Genomic DNA, 19541 nt, shown 5'->3' on the forward strand with positions numbered 1-19541 from the left:
CTTTTACAAAACTTCTATGTGCGACGAAGTTGTGAAAATGTAGACGCATCGAAACAAATCAGTGATTTTGATTTAGTACTTACCTCCTTTTGTGAGCATGAGAATGCCACACTTTTCATAATACTTCCAATATTTCAATGTGTACGGTACCGTTGGGGGACCTAGAAGAGATATTGTGTGTTCATCATTATTAGAGACGGCATTTTACACAAATGCCAATTTTGTTCCTTGCGCTCCTATCACGCCACTTTGCTTCATGAGCATGAATTACAGATTAAGAAGGGTTTTGATAGTGTTTTTATAGTGCCTATAAATGCCTATTTTTGCCGTTTGTGCCTAAATACATGTAAATGCCTATGAGAGCTTATGTCGAAAATTCGCGCGTGTATAAACACTATTTAGCCGCAAGTTTCTCTTTGGAGTGCAGTTTGATTCGGTTATTCATGTTACCGAGCAAAATGGACTGTTCGGAATTGTCTCCTGTTCAACCAACGCCGGAAAAACAAAAGCCAAGGCCAAACTCCTGAAGACGCCTTCTCGCTTGCGTTCAATGAGAAGTTGCCGTACGTACGCATTCCGCCAGAGCCCATCGTCACACGTTGGCGAACATGGCTAGAAGCTGTTGCGTATTGCAACTACTACTTTTCGGACATCAAAGTCGGGATATACGGCTTTTCAGGGGACGAGAGTGCTACAGTCAAGAAGGCTCAAGCTGATCTTTCTGTGGATAGTCTGCAAGGATACCTCGCCTGCTTGTGCGTCAACATCTCCTTCCTCGAAACACTATCAGGAAAACTTGAAAGTTCTGGAAAAGCTCTAATTGCAAACATTGCGCTGATTAAAGAAGCGTAGGGGTCCTTGCTCGTGAGCACTCTGGGATCCCTGTGTCCATTAAACCATTGAATGTTCCCTAGTACAACTACACTCCCATGACATTTGTCGATGTCGAGCACTCATCCTCAGCGTACGAGCTCATTCTCAGTGGCAAGAGGTAGAATTTGGAATTTAGAGATGGTGGTAGTTTGCTATTGTTTCCACAGTTTCGACAGTGATTGTTAGCAGTGTTGGAACGGAACGAAAACCGAAAACGAAAAACGATATTTTTGACCGGAACGAAAACGTAACCGAAACTTTATCTATTATTTCGTTCCGGAGTGAAACCGAAATTTTTTTCAATCGTTTTTCGGTTCACGAGAAAATTTCGCAATCCGGAACAACTGAGCCCATGCAGTGTGAGCATATCTCAAGGTATTAGCGCGTACCTCAGACAGCAATTCCAGAGCAACGATATGTTGAAATTTTGCGAAAAACGAAAACAGTGGCAACCAGAGATGTTTGTATTAACGCAAGTGGACATTTGCGCGCCTGTCAAGCAGGCCAAAGGAGAGAGGGCATTGTCAGCGCTGAAGTTTGTTACAGTGAAAGCTGTTATGAGATCACACTAGCCGATTTTGAAATGGCTGTCAGTTGGACTTGATGGTTCATGATCTTAAGTGTTGACTCGCGCAAACGAGACAGCGACTGAAAGAAGAGACGACAACACACAGAGCGCAAAATGCCAACAGAAATTTATTTCCTGAGCACGCAGTTTTCATGCACCACTCTGACGCCACCAGGTGAGTACCACAATCAACTTCTTAGAAACGCAAGCTCTTTGCAAGATAAGTTAACAGACGGCGTGCTGACGCATTCGGGACCTAATCTAACAATGTTCTCAGCTTCGATTCAATTTGTCGTTCTGAGATGCGACAACTCTATATGCGCTGAACACAGGTTGACACCCACATGTCTTGCAGTGATCCGTCACGTCCATTTTTTACATTGTTGTTATGTTCTCTAAGTCTGTCATAATTACATCTTCCGGTTTGACCATATATATATATATCTTACCACAAGAAATTGAAATCCGATACACCACTTTACTCTTGCAAGGAACATAGATGACTTTGTGCTTCTTAGTATATGAATTAGAGTTCATACTGCTATTATTCCGGTGGCATAGACTCAGGAGTTTGCGCGGGGTTGGAAAGACAATTTTTACTTTGGAACGTTCCGCCACTTTTTTCAAATTGCGTGATATCTGGTGCAAGCACGGTATGACGGCAACTTTTCTCGCGTTCGTCTTTGAGGGCTCTTCCGTTGAGGGCGTCTGGCAAAGCTTTCTGAGCAAAGCTTCAGACACCGAGGATTGAACACTTAAAAATTAACCTGCTTCAGATAGCCGGTCGGACTGGCGCTCAAGAATAACCGCAACTTCATGCTCGCATGACTTTGTTCGAGCATTATGAAAGCAAAGTTTGTAGTGTGCCGAGTTGTGTGGCAGGACCGGTTTATTACATCGGAGTTGATAGCGCCAACAAAAACGATCTGTGTGGAAGGTGAACATGATCTCAAGAAACCTGATCACATTGTCATCAGGCATTTTATGCGTGAGAGTTAGGGGATTAAAGCTATCTTTAAAGCGAGAAAGAATATCTAACGCGCATGACTGGTTACCTACGGTGTCGTTGTCAAACAGGATGAGATAGTCGTCTACAAATCTGCAAACCATGATGATGTTGAGATTACGTAGACTTTCAGCCGCCGCTTTGTCAACTTTAGCCAAAAAGATATCACTGAGAATGGGAGCAATGTGTGATCCGATACAAATCCGATACAGTTGCCGTCATACCGTACTTCCACAAGATTTTACACGATTTTAAAAAAAAGGGGCGGAACGTTCCAAAGTAAAAGTTGCCTTTTCAGCCCCGCGCAAACTCCTGAGCCTATGCCACCGCAATAATAGCAATATGAACTCTAAGTCATGTACCAAGAAGCATAAAGTCACCTATGTTCCTTGCAAGAGTAATGTGGTGTATCGGAATCCAATTTCCTGTGCTAATATATATATAGATCAAATCGGAAGGTGTCTTAATGACAGACTTAGAGGACATAACAACAATGTAAAAAATGGACGGGACGGATGGCTTGCGATTCACTGCAAGACATGTGGGTGTCGGCCTGTGTTCAGAGCATGTAATGTTGTCGCATCTCAAAACGATAAATTGACGAGAGAAATAATCGAAGCTGAGAACATTGTTAGATTAGGTCCCGAATGCGTCAGCACGCCATCTGTTAACTTATCTTGCAAAGAGCTTGCGTTTCTAAGTTGATTGTTGTACTCACCTGGTGGCGTCAGAGTGGTGCATAAAAACTGTGTGCTCAGGAAATAAATTTTTGTTGGTAGTTTGCGCTCTGTGTGCTATCGTCTCTTTTTCCAGTTCCTATCTCGTTTGCGCGATTCGACCCTTAAGATCATGAAGCAACAAGCCCAACTGACAGCCATTCTAAAATCGGCTGTTGTTATCTCATAATAGCTTTCGCTGTATCAAACTTCAGCGCCGATAATGCCCTCTCTCCTTTGGCCTACTTGACAGGCGCGCAAATGTCCACTTGCGGTAATACAAACATCTCTGGTTGCCACTGTTTTCGTTTTTTGCACAATTTCAACATATCGTTGCTCTGGAATTGCTGTCTGAGGTACGCGCTAATACTGTACCCTGACGTATGCTCACACCTGCATGAGCTCAGTTGTTCCGGATTGCGAAATTTTCTCGTGAACCGAAAAACGATTGAAAAAAATTTCGATTTCACTCTGGAACGAAATATTAAATAAAGTTTCGGTTACGTTCTCGTTCTAGTCAAAAATATTGTTTTTTTTTGTTTTTCGTTTTCGATTTTCGTTCCGTTCCGACACTCTGGCTAGGACTGATGTCCGCCCTGCTGCTTACGATACAGCAGTTGGTCGAGGAACAACGTCAGACTGAGTTAAAGCAACAAAAGGAACAGCCAGGACATGATATGGCGCGTCTGCGCCAGCAGACGATAAGAAGTGAGACAGAAATGGATATCCTGGTAAATCATCTGAAGGAGTTGTTCAAGGCAGCTGGAACGCAAGACTGTGCTTTCATCCAGCAGATTCGTGTGCGTCCCTTGTTGCTCACCCAAGAAGAAGCATAAGAAGCATCCTCATCGAGTACTACGAGGATTGGTACCAAGGCTGCCGAGTTGCCTTCCCAATACCGAAAGGATAACGTGAGGGCATTGCTGGACCATTTTGGCAAATGGCACAGGCTGATGAAACAGCCGAAGCAGCGTGCTCTGAGACGCATGTTGACCTGATCGCCTATATCAGCAAGATGGCAGAAAGCGAAGCTTTCGCTCTCCACGCCAAATTTCGAGAGAAGCTTCGACAAGCGAAGAGTGAGCTTGAAAAGTAGAAGGTGGCCGAAGACACCTCAAGGCCATATTGAGGAAACGGAAGCATGAACGCGTACTGAGGCATTTTTGGAGAGAGCTACACCGAAAGCGCCTGACTGTGACACACGAGACACCACTGCGCGGCCGGGAATATGCTGAATTTTCCGCTTTCAGCCTGCAAGAAGAAGCAGACGAGCTTTGCGCCAGCGAGCGCGTGCGCTTGTTCGACCAAGAACGAAGGAGCCATCTTTATGGTCTGGGCTCATGTGGACGCTAAGAAACGTTTGTGTGAGTTCCTAAATCCGCTTCGGCTGTTCTGTTTGCAACATTTTTCAACAGTATTTGCTCGCCTACGACGCGCACCTGTATATAACCCGCATCCTCCACTATGGACCACGTAAATGCAAAAAAAAAATAAATAAATAAAGTATACTTCCCCGCACATTGTCGTAAGCCGCCTTCCTTGCGTTATCGTGGAGCAATGCGGTGATGCCAACTTGCGCACCGAAATACAGTAAATTCTTGAAAAGTTTTATATCGAATTACCGGATATATCGAACTAATATATCGAACATATTCCCGTTTTCTAGCGAGTTAGATATCTGGTGGCTCGACTGTATACTATAATGCGGCACATAGCCGCATACCATGGCCACTATATGTGGGTATGTGCCACGCGTGACGGGTAGGAGGGGCGGAAAGGCTTATGTTGTTGATGTCATGACCTGTCAGTTATGTTCGACATACCCTCATGCCCTTCTATGACAATTTTGACGTACACTAAGTTAAGAAGGCGGCAAGATAGATAGATAGATAGATAGATAGATAGATAGATAGATAGATAGATAGATAGATAGATAGATAGATAGATAGATAGATAGATAGATAGATAGATAGATAGATAGATAGATAGATAGATAGATAGATAGATAGATAGATAGATAGATAGATTGAAACGATCAAAGTGCCTTTAATTTACTAATGAATGTCTTGCATTTAAACTCAATGGTAGAGCAGGAATCGAACCAAGGCATTATGTATAGCAGTTAAATGTTCTACTGCAAAGTGCTTTCTCAAGACCCTATACAGACGTTATATCAGGCAGAAATTCAACACATCTAATATTTCGCGGGAGAAGCGCTGAATAACACCAGGCGTCACACCACGTGAAAGCTATAAAGGGTTGCGTATTACCCAGGGCTGGGCAGAGATACTCAGAAGAATATTCCGGAATACAGATATCGAAATACATGAACTGGAAGCCTAAAATACAGATACTGAGATACATTTGCCTTTAACGTAACGGGATATTTCGGAGATACTTTTGCAATAAGAGGAAAAAAGTATTCCGGAATACAGTTACAGCGATACAGATACTGGAATACTTTTTTTACTTCAAGGATGCTCATACTACGCAGACACTTATTAGTGCAGCATAATGTTGTAATTAAAGTTACAGCGCATCGAAACGGTCAGTTCATTTATTTATTTATTTATTACAGTACCCTCAGCGCCATTAAGACATTGCAGGGGAGGGGGGTGAACCGTACGTAATTAGTAATAATGACATAATTACAAGTATCAAATGCAATAAAATTACACTCTTTCACAGCAACAGTAACACGGACTGGACACCAAAATCGACATACTTGGCGAACAAACTAAGCTATGCTAGACATAGCACACTTTAAGCAAATCACTCGAATCACTAATGAACACCAGTGAATTGAGAAAAAGCACACATTTTGAAGATCTGCTTTGCTGAGAAGGTTGCTTTGTAGGCTTCTCAAATAGGCTGTCTTCTGACAGCGTCGGTTCAGCCTTAGCGCAAGACTCACGAAAGAAGAAAAGTCGGTCTACCGCTGAAGGCGAGCACAAATTCGTGTTATAGTGAATAAATATCGCCTTCATAGCCGGATTGCCCTGCAGCGTGGTGATATCTCTTCTCGGGTCACCCAGATGCCGAAACACTTCCGCCCTTACTTGGGTTGTTCTGACTGTTGAGAATCCGAAGTCTGTCCTCATTTTCGGAATCCTCAGCCGTCTGACCCTGTCGGCTTCAATGAAGCTGTCACCACCACCGACGCTACCAGCACCCATTTCAGCAAGCCGCAACAGGCGAAGTCGGCTCTGGAGGTGGGGGAGCCTGCTACCACAAAATACCGTTTCACGCATGTAACCAATTAGGAACGCACCCTGACATTTGAGAGGTGACTGAAAGCGCGTCAAAGATAGCCATCTTCTAGTCATTTCCGCCGCGACTACGGGAACAGCTTTTGGAAGTGCCGCCGCTTTGAGAACTGAACGCACGCTAAGTATTGCAAAGTCTGTTCCAAGGCGGTATCCGCGCGGGGGGTCGCGATGTAATGGCTTGCCACCCGAAAAATTTAGGCGTGCTGCACTGACCTTGAGAGACAGCGACTTTCGTCGGCAGAGACCGACAACACTGCCCCCGCGATGCTGCCGTCTGCGGCGTCGCGCGCTTTACCACATGGACCATTCTGTGCTTGAGGGGAAACCATCGCCGCCTTATCTGTCGGCGACCGGCGGCCCGCCTTTGCTTGTCTTGGCACAAAAAAGAAAAAAAAAACGCCATTCCCCCATTGGAAACACGCCTCAACTCATTTCCGACACAAAAAACAATGTAACGAAATACCCGTGTCCTGCATAGTATCGCGATACAGCCGATACATCGTAAATGTATTTCACTACTGAGATACAAATACATTTTTCAAATGTATCTCGATACAGAAATACAGATACTCAAAAGTATCTCTGAAATACTATCGCGATACTCTTGTATCGCGATACTGCCCAGCCCTGGTATTACCTTACACACGTAGTCGATATTTCGCTACCTCACAAAAGGGTGAGTAATGTCGTAGTGGGTAGTTCGCAACTGCGGCTACATAAAACCGAAACTCGCCTATTCAGAGATCAAAGGCCTTCTTACCTTCTTTGTGGCCTACCTTCATCACAGCTCCGTCTTGCCCTTCAGAGAGTTGAGCCATTAGTTCTTTCGTCACACTAACAAAAGAAAAACCGATATTTTACATACAGTATGCTCATCATGTATTTCAAGAAAAAGAAACGCAACTTCCGTAATTTTTGTTAAGTGGCCTGAACAGCGGGCTGATGGCTCTTATTTTCTAGTAAATATAAATTGTTCGGAAGTGATCTGCCAAGATAAGAGTGCTTATGATGTCCGTCGATTGAGAACGACTTTGCTACTGTGAATCCCATCTGTTGTCGCTACAGTGAATGAAATGTTTGCGGAAACATAGGCTGTGAGTTGGGTCCCCCTGAAGGAGAAGGCGGGTGGAGAATAACCGCACCCCTCCCCTCCCCCCCCCCCCGCGAGGCCCGCAGTGACAGAATCCGAAAGAACCAGTGTCGCAATGAACGCAAAAATGAAAATGAAGCGATGAAGTGCTTCTCACAACTGGCCCGCATTTAATCCTTGGCTTTTCGGGGGTAAAGATGGAAGTAAGCAGTTGTTAGGATACAGCATCAGGGTCCCTCGACCATAAGAAACGTACAAGGCCGTAACCCTTGTGCGTTAAACATGATGATGATGATGATTGGGTTTTTGTGGAGCCCCTCGCACAATATTCTCACAATACTTCTCGCATATATTGCAGCATTCCTTTTTGTATAAAAGAGCCCAAATGAGAGGCGAACACTGAGTAAATTTCACGTGACCGTCAACCGCGCCTAAGTGCATTTCCCTTCAGAAACGTTTGTCATCGAAATATGGCAATTGCAAGTTGTACCATCGACTAAAAAAAGCACTGCGTCGACACCTCGTGACCAAAACAACCAATATGACCGCATCCAATCTGTTTCATTTCGGACCTAGCTACATTGCTATCATTCTTTCGCTCCGCAATTACTTTTTCTTGGGCCAGTGGGTACTTACTGAAAGACATGACATTTTAGCGCAAACCTCGAACAGAAACACTAAGGAGACTTTCCTGCGTCTTTCTGCCCCTTCGTGTTTCTTTTCCAATTTGCGCTACAGTATCATGTCGTTCTTTCGCTCCAAGACGGTATATTTAAAATGAAAGACAACAAAAATGAAGATATTGGGTAGCGATTTATTCCTTAAAAGAAAAGTGATTTGAAACGGCGCGGCGTTAAACCAGCTCAGAAGAAGAGCTGAAGTATTGTTTAAAGAAATCAGTAGATGCCGAGAACAAGAAAACACTGCCAATTGTCCAGAAGGGTACGCCTCTTACAAGGAGCGACCAACCACTCTACAAGCACAGTCGTCAACAAAACACGGCACCGATGGATGCACAAAGACAATGTTACTTTTGTAGTAAAATACTGCGATATCCCAGCAGTTTAGCGCAGATACTTATCAAGACGGGACAAGACAAGGGCACACACAGGTACAAACATTCAACAATGATTTATTTGAACACGGATCACACACATTTATACAATAAAAAAAATCGCGGACATGCGCAGGTACAGCTGCATCGAGTAAAAGTGGTTATTTCTTTGTCAAAGATAGTGACGGCGTACTAAGGCAATCTCGACCAATCCTATGAATAGTTGCTGATTCAATTACCAATGTTGTAGTTTTCTCCTGTTGCTACTCACAATGAAGCACTCGTCAAAAAGCGGAGAACAACCACTAGTGATGCAGAACTATCGGTAAACTGACTATCAATAGCATTGATAGTTTTTTTTAAATATCGATAGTGTAGACAAACTATCCATAATACTACTATCGACACACTATCGATAGTGCAATCGTTTGTACCATGGTTAATATTACTAGCGATATTACTGCCACGCGTGTTTATTGCTTTGTTTTGATGTATTCGGGTTTCACCCACAAAGACTGTTGGCAATGTTCGACGCATACCGCGCCGTAATGTTTGAGAAGCTTCACAATTGTTTGAGATCAATCTGTTAAGATTACACGCCGCACGCGGCTAGACAGGTTCGATGACTGATGGATAAAAGACGACGTGACCCACCGATGACCAGATTACTCGACGGCCAAAGACTGTTCTCGCCGATATCAGTGCGCAGCCTGTATCGCTTGTATATTGAGTTTTGATTGTCTGGGCAAAGATCGCCCAAATAAAGAGCTCCCCAACGTCGTGGCACTCTTCAATGTCATCTATAAAACTCCTCTTTGAGCGCTTCTCCTTGCAGTTTTCAGCAGTGTATGTTATGCACGGTATAGCACAGTGCTCTTTTTTCTTCATATTGTAATGGTGCATGCCTTTCGAACGATCACATTTACCGGCAGCGCAACCACACACACGAACAGAGAAAAGAAGCAAAACCTTTCCGTTTCGCTTCTTTTCTCTGTCCGTGTGTGTGGTTGCGCTGCCGGTAAATATGAAGTACAACCAACTGGCCCAAGTTTCCGTTTTGTTACCTTTCTAACGATGTTCGTAACTGGTAGAAGGTGGTCATTGGACTACGTGGGTGAAGCTGGCTGGAGGTGGACGAAGCGATTTCGATCTATTTTGGGGTTCGTTCCAGTTTGGTAAAAAAGAAGCGAAAACCCTTCTCGACGCTTACTCATTGGATGTATATGGTCGAGGTAAAGGGACATCACCTGGCATGGAGTTCGCAATTGTCTTTTTTCAAGCCGGATATTTCGTCAAGCGAATATACTTTGCCCCACGCCTTGTTTAATAGACCTATGCTGTTCCTGCACATTCCAGCGCTGTTACGACAGTACCATGTAGCTCTCGCACTATAGGCCTCGAAAGCTGGTACGGTGGCGCTACGGCGCTAGGAAAATCAGCGCCACCAGTAGAGGCCGCGCGCGTGATCCCGTCGTGACAAGGTTTTATTGAAGACTTGTATTAGTTACATTAAATAAAAGCTTCTTTTAATCTATTACGCTAAGAGTTTTCTTTGGCTTTTGCATCCGTTCTGTTGGTAGTCGGTGTTGGGCCTAAGCAAGACAAAAGTTTGATCATTCCATTCCTCTAGTCTTTTAAGGCGAAAGCCTTAGATGCCTCATCAAACTAGAAATTTGACCGCTGGCGGCGTCTCGCGTCCCGCGGCGTCGGGGACGAGTGATGCAAACATCACGAGATGACATCACAGATAGCCACAACGATGACGTCACAGATAGCCACAATTTGTGAAGTCGTTATGACGTCACAGTGACATGATATAACGGCACATGACGACGTCATCACGTCGCATCGTAGCTTGGTCAAAGGTGGTGCGTTCATCGAGGATATGCAACACCAGGTGAAACGCGTCCGATCTTGGAGGCAGTGCAAAAGCACGTTAGGTGCAGATAGCTTTCGAAGGTTGGCGCGGCAGCGTCAATACATCGGCTGAGAGGAAAAAGAAGATGGTTTTCACCTTCGAGTCGTGTTAAGGTAGGTCACCACCTACAGTTCGACATTTTCAAGATCCTTGCCTATTCAAAAACATTTAGCAAAAAAATTATGTAGCTATCTTGAGCCGTTCAAAAATGACCATTTTTCCAACACCTCTAAGACGCATTCAAACCGAAACTGAAGGTTTCTGATTCCACAACACCTGCCGTCTCGTCATAAATGTTTTTCCTTAGACATATTACATAATGCTAAGTGTCTAAGTACATTCGAAAGCTTGTGGGGCGTGATCTTTTTGATTTATTTGAAAATTTCCACTACACGGCAGCAGCTCTCTGTCGTTTAGGTTGTGCGCGTTTTCGCTTGGCTGTCTGTGCTTTTTCGTACACCACTTCGAGCTCTTGGACTTAGTTGTGGCATTTCAAGGAGAAATTTATAGTACTCCATGAAATATGGGAAAGTATGGGACAAAACAGAAGCATCAACGCAAGTTATGGAATCAATATACCAAGCGTGGACCCGCTGTGGCGCACATAGATGAGTCAGCCGGAGACGCAAAATAAGCTACAAAAAATATATGTGCTTCAGCTCCCTCAAAAGGAGAATGCACCACTTCAGAGGAGGTCCCGAGCTAGGATCCTGGAGAATTTCAGACACATTGCATGTTTGTTTATTATATGTACATTTGGCTGAAATCTTTAAGGTCATTTTTCTCAAACCATGAATTTTCGCATCCTACACTTAAGCGAACAGTGGTAACTTTCCTTCTGATAAACATTTTTACATACAATATTGCATACTATTTTTTATAGGTTGAGTTGTGCATTCAAGCAGAATTATTGAAAGTTAGCTGTAACTTTTCGCACTATAGCCAATTGTGTGCGAAACAAACATGTCAAATGTAATTTGTTTTCATCCTTTTTACGATGACGCGCCTAGATTAGAGATAGGGTGATCGTGGAGGTTAGATGGCCAGGATAGTGTCCTCACTACTTACCTGCCAAGTCGCGTTTCAATCGCACCAACCATTTTTTAGTTATGACTGTTGGCGCAACATGCATATTTTGGCAGATTTTGATTTTTATAAATTTTGTGTTTTGCATTTTTAGCAGTTTCATCATTCTAAAGTTTAAATTTACCTAAGCCCTACAAGCCAAACTTATAATCCCACATGCCGGAGCCAGACAACACGTATAAAATATTATACTTTGACCTTAGAGCTTTCGTCGCTTAGCATGTGCAAGCCAGCCCTACCGCAATGGGCATTACCTCGACAAGTCAGCACAGTTCCATTGAGTTTGCGTATTCTGCGCCCTGCATGCAGCCTGAAGTCACGTTCACACCGAGCGCGGATCCGGAATGCGGACACGGATTATCGTCGGCGAAAGCGGGAAACCCACGGCTGCTTGCCCGAATCGCTCCCGGACCGATTTTCTCCGTGCGAAAAAATTGGCCGCTTTGGCCGCAGCCAATCAGGACCCGGCACGCGCGCGCGCAGTATCGCGTAGTTCCGCAAGATGGCGACACGTCCACCATGGATTGGTGGATTGCTCCATCCCCGCGGCGGAGCGGGCAGAAGGCACCGCGGTTAGTCTGAAGAGACGCGCGCCCTCGCCGCCTCTCCGCTTTGAAAATCCGCTTGCCCACTTGCGTGCTCCGTGTTCGGTATGAACGTGCCCTAAATCACAGAAATCGCTGTCAGGGCCGCTGGACGACAATTCACCATTCGTTGTTTACGGGCACCACGAGCAGATGAGAGGTCTGCGGCTAGTACGTCCCGAGCCAACTGGCTCCCGGTGACGTCATACTGAGATGACACGCCCCTGAGAAGCCGCCCTCCTTGATATCGAATTCGAAATTGTTTTTAAGGTAGTTCTATTGAAATATATTCGATGCATTCCCGGGCACCATGATACTCTTTCTGGGGTTCTCGACATCACCGTTTTTGTTTAGCGCAATAATCCGAATATATTTAAAATTCGTGTCAGTACTCCTTTAAAGGGACACTGAAGAGAAAGACGATTTTTCTATTAACAGTAATTTACTCTGTTTCCAATTCCGAAATCACGGCGCTCGCAGCGACAAGACTCTTCATAAGCGAGAAAACGCACAAAAAGAAAATGCGGGTGCTGACGCCGCCCTTAAATCGCGCAGCAGACGCCATGACGCCACAGATTCTGACGGTGTCTAGTAGGACATACGTACTTCCTAATTGGAAAAAAATGAAGTACATTGACCTCTAACGGGGCCATAGACTTCACATACCAAGTTTCAGGAAATTTCGCTGAGTCAGTGTCCCCAACATACGACAAAATCATTTTTCAAATCCGTGACGTCACGCGCGGAGATATGAGGGCGAAATGTAGAAATAGCGCTTTGGACGTTCTTTTTGTCCTCAATTAGTCAACTCGCGATGGTGAAATGAATGACATTTGAGTTCTCAGAGTACACTTTATCAGTCTAAACCGATTCAGTGTTTTGCGTCAGCGTCCCTTTAAGAACAGAGCAAAGTCCAAGCCTGGCCCGATCCGAGCCCGCCACCTCAAACGCGGGCCTCACCTTAAGCCCGGAAATTCAGCCCCGAGCCCGGCCCAAGCCCGCCGTCAAAAATTGTTTACCCGGCCCATGGGCCGAGCCTGGGTCATCGGGTAGGCCCGTGCCCGTGCAGTGCTCTAATATATACATAAAACGTACAAATACAGATAATTCAGAAGAAAGAAATTTCCGAAGCGCGCGACCGGGGATTCGAAGCTGCGACCCCTCGCTCCGCAGCGCACTGCCTTAGACAATTGCGCCACGCGTCCTTTTTTTTCTCTCTCTTGCATGGCATTAACGCGATAGTGTTAGAGAGCTCGTTTCGCAGAAATTCCGCCGTCGGTGTTGGTGACGGCGTCGTTGGTTGTGAGCGAAAAATCGTCCGTGACCGAAAAATCAAGATGCAAATAAAATAAAAACAAAAATTTTTGGGCCCATTGAGGATCGAACCCGCGCCGTTTGCGTGGCTAGCAGGTGTCCTACCACAAAGCCACGGTGTTACTTGCAAGTGCTTCGGAAAAAAACACTACATAAATGCCATGTAGTAAAAGGAGTCTCCTTAACGCATTTTGTTCCGCAGGTGTCATGAAGAAAATGAGCCCATTCGGCGGTTTGTAGGCGCATTGGCGAGGCCATCAAACCACGTTTCTTGCGTGACGCCATGCTTCGAAAAAAAGCCGGGATAGTGCACCCATCGCAGCTAAAAACACAAACGAACTTTCAAAGAGCTCCAAAAATGGACAACTATGTCCATGTAGCAGAAAACATATGAAGCAAACAGCAAACATTAGATAATGTGCTGCCATCTGTGAGGCATTGCGGAAAACATGTCTCGACTACAGCAGAGCCTATATGGTTCCGCCGTTGTAGCAAAGGGAAGTGCTTTAGATTGAAAACCTGTACCATTACTAGAGATGCATCGAGCGCACGCGCGCGCGCGCGCGCGCGCGTGTGTGTGTGTGTGTGTGTGTGTGTGTGTGTGTGTGTGTGTGTGTGTGTGTGTGTGTGTGTGTGTGTGTGTGTGTGTGTGTGTGTGTGTGTGTGTGTGTGTGTGTAACAACACACATTAATAAGTATGCACTTAGTGGTTGAAGTGCGCACTAGGGGCCGGATTTCGCTATCGAGTTAAACTCTTAAAGGCGAAGGTTAAGGGAACCATTTTTTATTACAATTGTGAGTAATTAGCAAACATAGCAAACAAAATACTCAAGGCGGCCTCTACAATCGTACATACGTCTTTCTACAACACGTGTCCTTCGTAGAATACAAACGCACGTGGCGTTGGGTGAAAATCACGGGACGCCACACGCAGGGAAGTTAAAATTACGCGACACGCGGTCCATGCTGCATCGTTGCCCGCACTGCGTTTGCGTCGTATCACTAGCGACCAAGGCTAGTTTTGCAATTTGGCCGCTCTGGCCAAAATGCAAAACTTCCCTGGCCAGCCAGGGAAAAAAATCACAGCATATCTACGGAGTGAATGATGATGAGTGGGTGAAGCTGCGGAGGTTCATCGGTAAACCGTGAATCTTCCGTGAATTCTGCCCAGTACATCATCACCGACGTGAGATCGGGCGCGTTTATACTAAAGGTTCGATGAGAGTTATGACGACTTGCAGCTCACTTTAATTTTACATGTACGCTGTGAATTTTCATTGTTTAAAAAATCATTGCTTTAGAAAACATCTGGCGTCTTTCGTTAAGCAGCTGGCGTCTTTTCGTTTTGCTTTAGAAACATCTGGCGTCTTTTCGTTTTGCTTTTAGATAACATCTGGCGTCTTTCGTTGGTTTATTTCATCAATCAACGGCGTTTTGAACAACATTTTTATTGTTTAATCACGCACAGGAGAAATCTCACCAGGCACTACCTTGGAGGTAAACAATGGCTGCTAATGGGAATGAGAGACAGAAGAAGTCGGCTTTTAGCTAACACTTACACTTCTACTTCTACTAACGTTTCCTACTGGAACATGCCAATGGCTGCTAATGGGGAATGAGAGACAGAAGAATTCGGCTTTTAGTTAACGCGCACGCTGCGAATATTTTATTGTTCAACAACGCACAGGAAAAATCTCCCACCGGCACCACCTTGGAGGTCAAGATCTGGTACTAGCGTTAAGACTGGTTACGTACTGCGACGGGGACGAACGGGTGCCGCTTTAAGGAGCTCCGCCCCTAAAAGAAGAGTGTCCCGTGGCTCGTCGTCGCGCGAGCTAGTGAAAAAGCTTTGGCTCTTGTAGGCTTATTCCACAGGAGCGATGAAACGAGACGGCTGAACCACAATCACAGTATATATCCTACATCGTATCCCAAATCGTGAGGCTAAAACTACAGCGCAAGCGCACAAGACACCCACGAACATAGGTCGGCAAAAAATGTGGAGCTCACTCAGACTCACTCATGAAATATATTTTGCCCTTAGAGCTCACTCGGACTCAGACTCAGCAAAATTTTCCTCAACTGGACTCACTCGGATTCAGACTCAATAAAATATTTCTCAGCCGGACTCACTCGGACTCAAACTCACCAAAATATTACTCACTCATATTCACTCAGACTCAGACTCACGGCTTTGTCTGAGCCTGAGAGAGTCTGAGTGAGTCGACTCATGAGTCCGTTAGCACATAATTAGCTTTTTCAACCATGGTGTCAACGTCAATATCTCGCGTAAATAATGCTATACTTGGCGCCTTTTACTCTCGTACCTTCAAATATAAGTTATCAGTGGCTGCATTCCAGTGGACATTTTTATTGAAAGATATTACTCACACAAGATATTTTTATCAAGAACTACACTGTGAAAGAGCTTGCGGGGGGAGTCACCTGCTCCCCCCCCCCTTGCCCCAGCTCCGCCCCTCTGTAACTCACGCCTCTGATCAATAAATATTGAGCTGGCGTATGAACACTATTGCTTTGAAATATGCGTGAGTCGAGGGGAGTATAAACGTCAACCGACATAAGGCTGATATTAATGCTAAAGTTGTCCAAATAGAACCATAGATCGGCAAAAAAGGGCGGAGCTCACTCAGACTCACTCAAGAAATATATTTTGCGCTTAGGGCTCACTCGGACTCACACTCACTGAAATTTCCCTCATCCGGACTAACTCGGACTCAGACTCAATGAAATTTTTCACAACCGGCCTCACTCGGACTCAAACTCAGCAAAATATTACTCACGCGGACTCACTCAGACTCAGACTCACGGCTCGATCTGAGTCTGAGTGAGTCTGAGTGAGTCGACTCATGAGTGAGTTTGCCGACCTATGCCCACGAAACAAAGAAACATACTACTCAAGAGCTGATCACAACTGCTTCATTCTTTCATACGCAAATACATATATTAGTTAGACAACCTTATCGCACATGCGCACACAACAATAGCTCTAAACAAAAACGTGTAACAAGGATGAGAGTGTATTAAATACGCGAAGACCTAAAATCATATGCAGATCAATGCAGGGACAAAGAAGTAAGAAAGGCAAAAAAGTTAGACCATCTCCCGCTAAAGGGGACCATGAGGCGATGCGAAGCCGGAGCACTTGCACGATCGCGTTCCGTTGGCGTTCGTTGGGCATGCTACCGACCTCGCGTCGTGGAACGAAAAGAGGAACGCTACGCGCGTCGTGTCTTTCCTCTAGCCTGGCCGTGAATTCTCGCAGGGCGAGCGGGGAACGCAGTCGACAGGCGCGCGAGAGGGGGGCAGCGTAGGAGGAGAGAGAGGGGGAAGGGACGCGCATGCGCTGGCTCATCGCGGCGTTGCGCAGGAGAGAATTTCGGCATGTCGAGCCCGCATTTCAGAGGAGTCAACAGAAGCAAGCGCGGCACTGAACGCGCGCAGCGCTCTACCCGCTTTATAATCACGCTTGAAGGAGAGGAGGCTAGAGGAGGAGAGTAGCGCATGCACGCGAGAGCAGAGGCGAGAACGCAGGAGAAGCGCAAGCAGGTGGTAGGAGAGAAGTGGAGAGAGTAACGCGCAGCTGTTTGAAAGAGGGAAGGAGGAGAGGGGCGCATGCGCGGTGTGAGTGCGGACGCCGACGACAACGCGGGACATATGCCGCGGCTATTAGATGCTTGGCATCTAAATAGTGTGGTTGAGCTGTAATTTTAGCCTCAGGAATTTGCGCCAACTAGACCCAATCAAGTTTTATTTTAGTCACCACAATAGACGCCAGTAGGCAACGCGAGCCGCGGCTTCACGTGCCACTCCAGGTACCGTCATTATTTTCTTATCTTGAGGTCGCGCGCTCTCCGGTTTTGTTCGCCGCCCAAAGGCTACAGTGTCTCGGCACAACGCGAGCACAAGAGTCCGAGAGTGGCTTACGTTCTGCACATACGTCCAAGTGGCTCGCAAATTTCTTGAGACCCCAAATTCTAAATATCTCTACTGTTTCGCCGGAGTTGGGATGTCCGCCTCCGACTTGTACTTCGCACATATAGGGTGTGGTCGACCGTGCTCGCCGGCTTATCTCTTCAGGGGGAGGTTTGTACGTCTTGTGTTTTCAGTTCACCGCAAAGTTTGCGTTGAAGCTATAGACCGCGCTATGGCCACTTTGTTTGCTGCAGCGGCCGCGTTTGCGAAAGGAGTGATGTGTTAGCTAGAAGATCCAACGTAGGGGCTAGTTGAAGTAACTACTGTGACAGTTCGCGCTCGTACTGTATATACTTGTGCGTTCTTTTCGTGCGTCCTTCTTTGTGTTTAGGCAGCGCGCTGCAAGTGTCGAGCTGTGATAGTTGTCAGATCGCAGTCGCCTTGTGTGTGTTCTTTTCGTGCGTCCTTTGTGCTTGAGCAGCGCGCAGGAAGTTTCTAACTGCTTGCCGTTCTTCCTGTGACATTCAAATTTCTTGCTATCGCATTTATTGCTTCGCCCTTGAAGCGAAACTGACTTTGCGCAGCCAATTCAAGTACAATTTAAATGTTCCAATCTATAAAAGCTAAATCGAAAGTTTGCTACTACTACCGATGGTAGTGGTCTATATACATTTAAGTGCCATGTGGGATTGAGGTGCTTCGGAAACACGACCACACTGGCGAAAAATTGTTGGAGCACGTTCGACCATGTTGTCACTAGCAAACGGCTGTTTTATTTTTTTCCTCAGTCCCATTTAAAGTGGGTTTGGCTCTTTTAAAATTAGACGCCTCATTTTTTCGATGCCGTGCGAAACGGAAATTTCTTACTCTCACCCATTCTTTCGCAGTCTTTCGAAGCATTCGATTCTGAAGTTTCACGCAAAACGAAAAAAGCCATAACTAGCGAAAATATATTGAAGCCACTTACTCTTGGGTGTAATTTTTATAGTGTTGCTCAAATTTGTAGTTGTCTCCTTCGAGCGACAATTTTTTTGCGTAAACACATGAATGCCCTTCAATATTGTAAGTGCGTCTTTGAAGCCAAAATTTTTCTTCTGTATCCAAAGCCTAGAAGAATCAAGAAACGTGCGCCAGTTCTATGGTAGATAAAGCTACGGTGCTCATGCAAAGCGTATATTGCATAATCGGACGTATTCCACAGCTTTCAGCTGAGAATGAAGAAAAAATACTGGTCAATTTTCGTGCAAGCTACCGAAATAGCTTGCACGCCATCAGCCGAAATAAGCAATTCGTGAGCTTTTCTACACATACAAATTCAATTCTAGCATATCATTTTCGTCTCTAGTCGGTAAAACAACCATCCTACACCAGTTTTAGCATTACCCATTGCTAGCTTTGTCACTACGAAATATGAAGGTGAAGCACTCGTCCTTATAAACACCTAGGTGTTTGGTTTCAATATTTTGTAGATAAAGAAAACAACAAAATTGTGTGTCATCTATACACTGCAAAAAGTTTATTTAAAAAAAGAGATATTTTGTAGGCGGTTAACCTGCCAGAAAATTTCTCTTTTTTTTCAATAAAATCCTGCCAGAATACATATGTTATGTTATGTTTTCTGTTCTCACTTTTTCTGTGAATTCACAGGTTCTCTCTGTTTGCAATAAAGAGGTCATTTCTGTGAAATGAACGGAAAGTTTCTGTTGCATTATCTTTTGCACTTATACTTTTTGTGTCATTTCAGAGGCTTTTCTGTTCGCAATTAACCGACATTTTTCTGAAATTTACGGAAAGTGCGTTACACTATATTTTCTGTTTTTCTCTTTTTCTCTCATATTACAGGTTATTCTATTTCCAACTAAACAAAAATACCTGCGAATTTCAGTTTTCTGTGTTTAGTTTTTTTGTTACTTCACTCTCTTTTTCTGCCGCAATAAACAGAAAAATTCTGCGAATCTCCACTTTCCTTCAGTTCACACACCTTAATTCCTTCCACACCATCATTTAATAACTGACATAAAGGCATATACAGAGCACTACAGCTGCTGCCACGCTTCAACAAAATGAAGCAGTTCAGTATTTTGACGCGAGTACTAGAATTGGCAAGTTGGTATTCAGCCACATCGGTAA

The 19541-nt window shown here is 45.0% G+C and overlaps 1 long non-coding RNA gene across 1 annotated transcript; it reads right to left on the reverse strand.

The window, feature by feature from the left end:
- Positions 1–141: 141 nt before the first annotated feature.
- On the reverse strand, positions 142–18433 carry LOC125759756 (uncharacterized). The gene is made up of 3 exons (XR_007417391.1): positions 18379–18433; positions 7193–7266; positions 142–161 (listed from the first exon to the last, which is right to left on the reverse strand). It is a non-coding gene; the product is annotated as an uncharacterized LOC125759756 (long non-coding RNA).
- Between the last annotated feature and the right edge of the window lie 1108 nt (positions 18434–19541).

The sequence above is a fragment of the Rhipicephalus sanguineus genome, chromosome 9 (assembly GCF_013339695.2).
Source record: "Rhipicephalus sanguineus isolate Rsan-2018 chromosome 9, BIME_Rsan_1.4, whole genome shotgun sequence".
Lineage (NCBI taxonomy): Eukaryota > Metazoa > Arthropoda > Arachnida > Ixodida > Ixodidae > Rhipicephalus > Rhipicephalus sanguineus.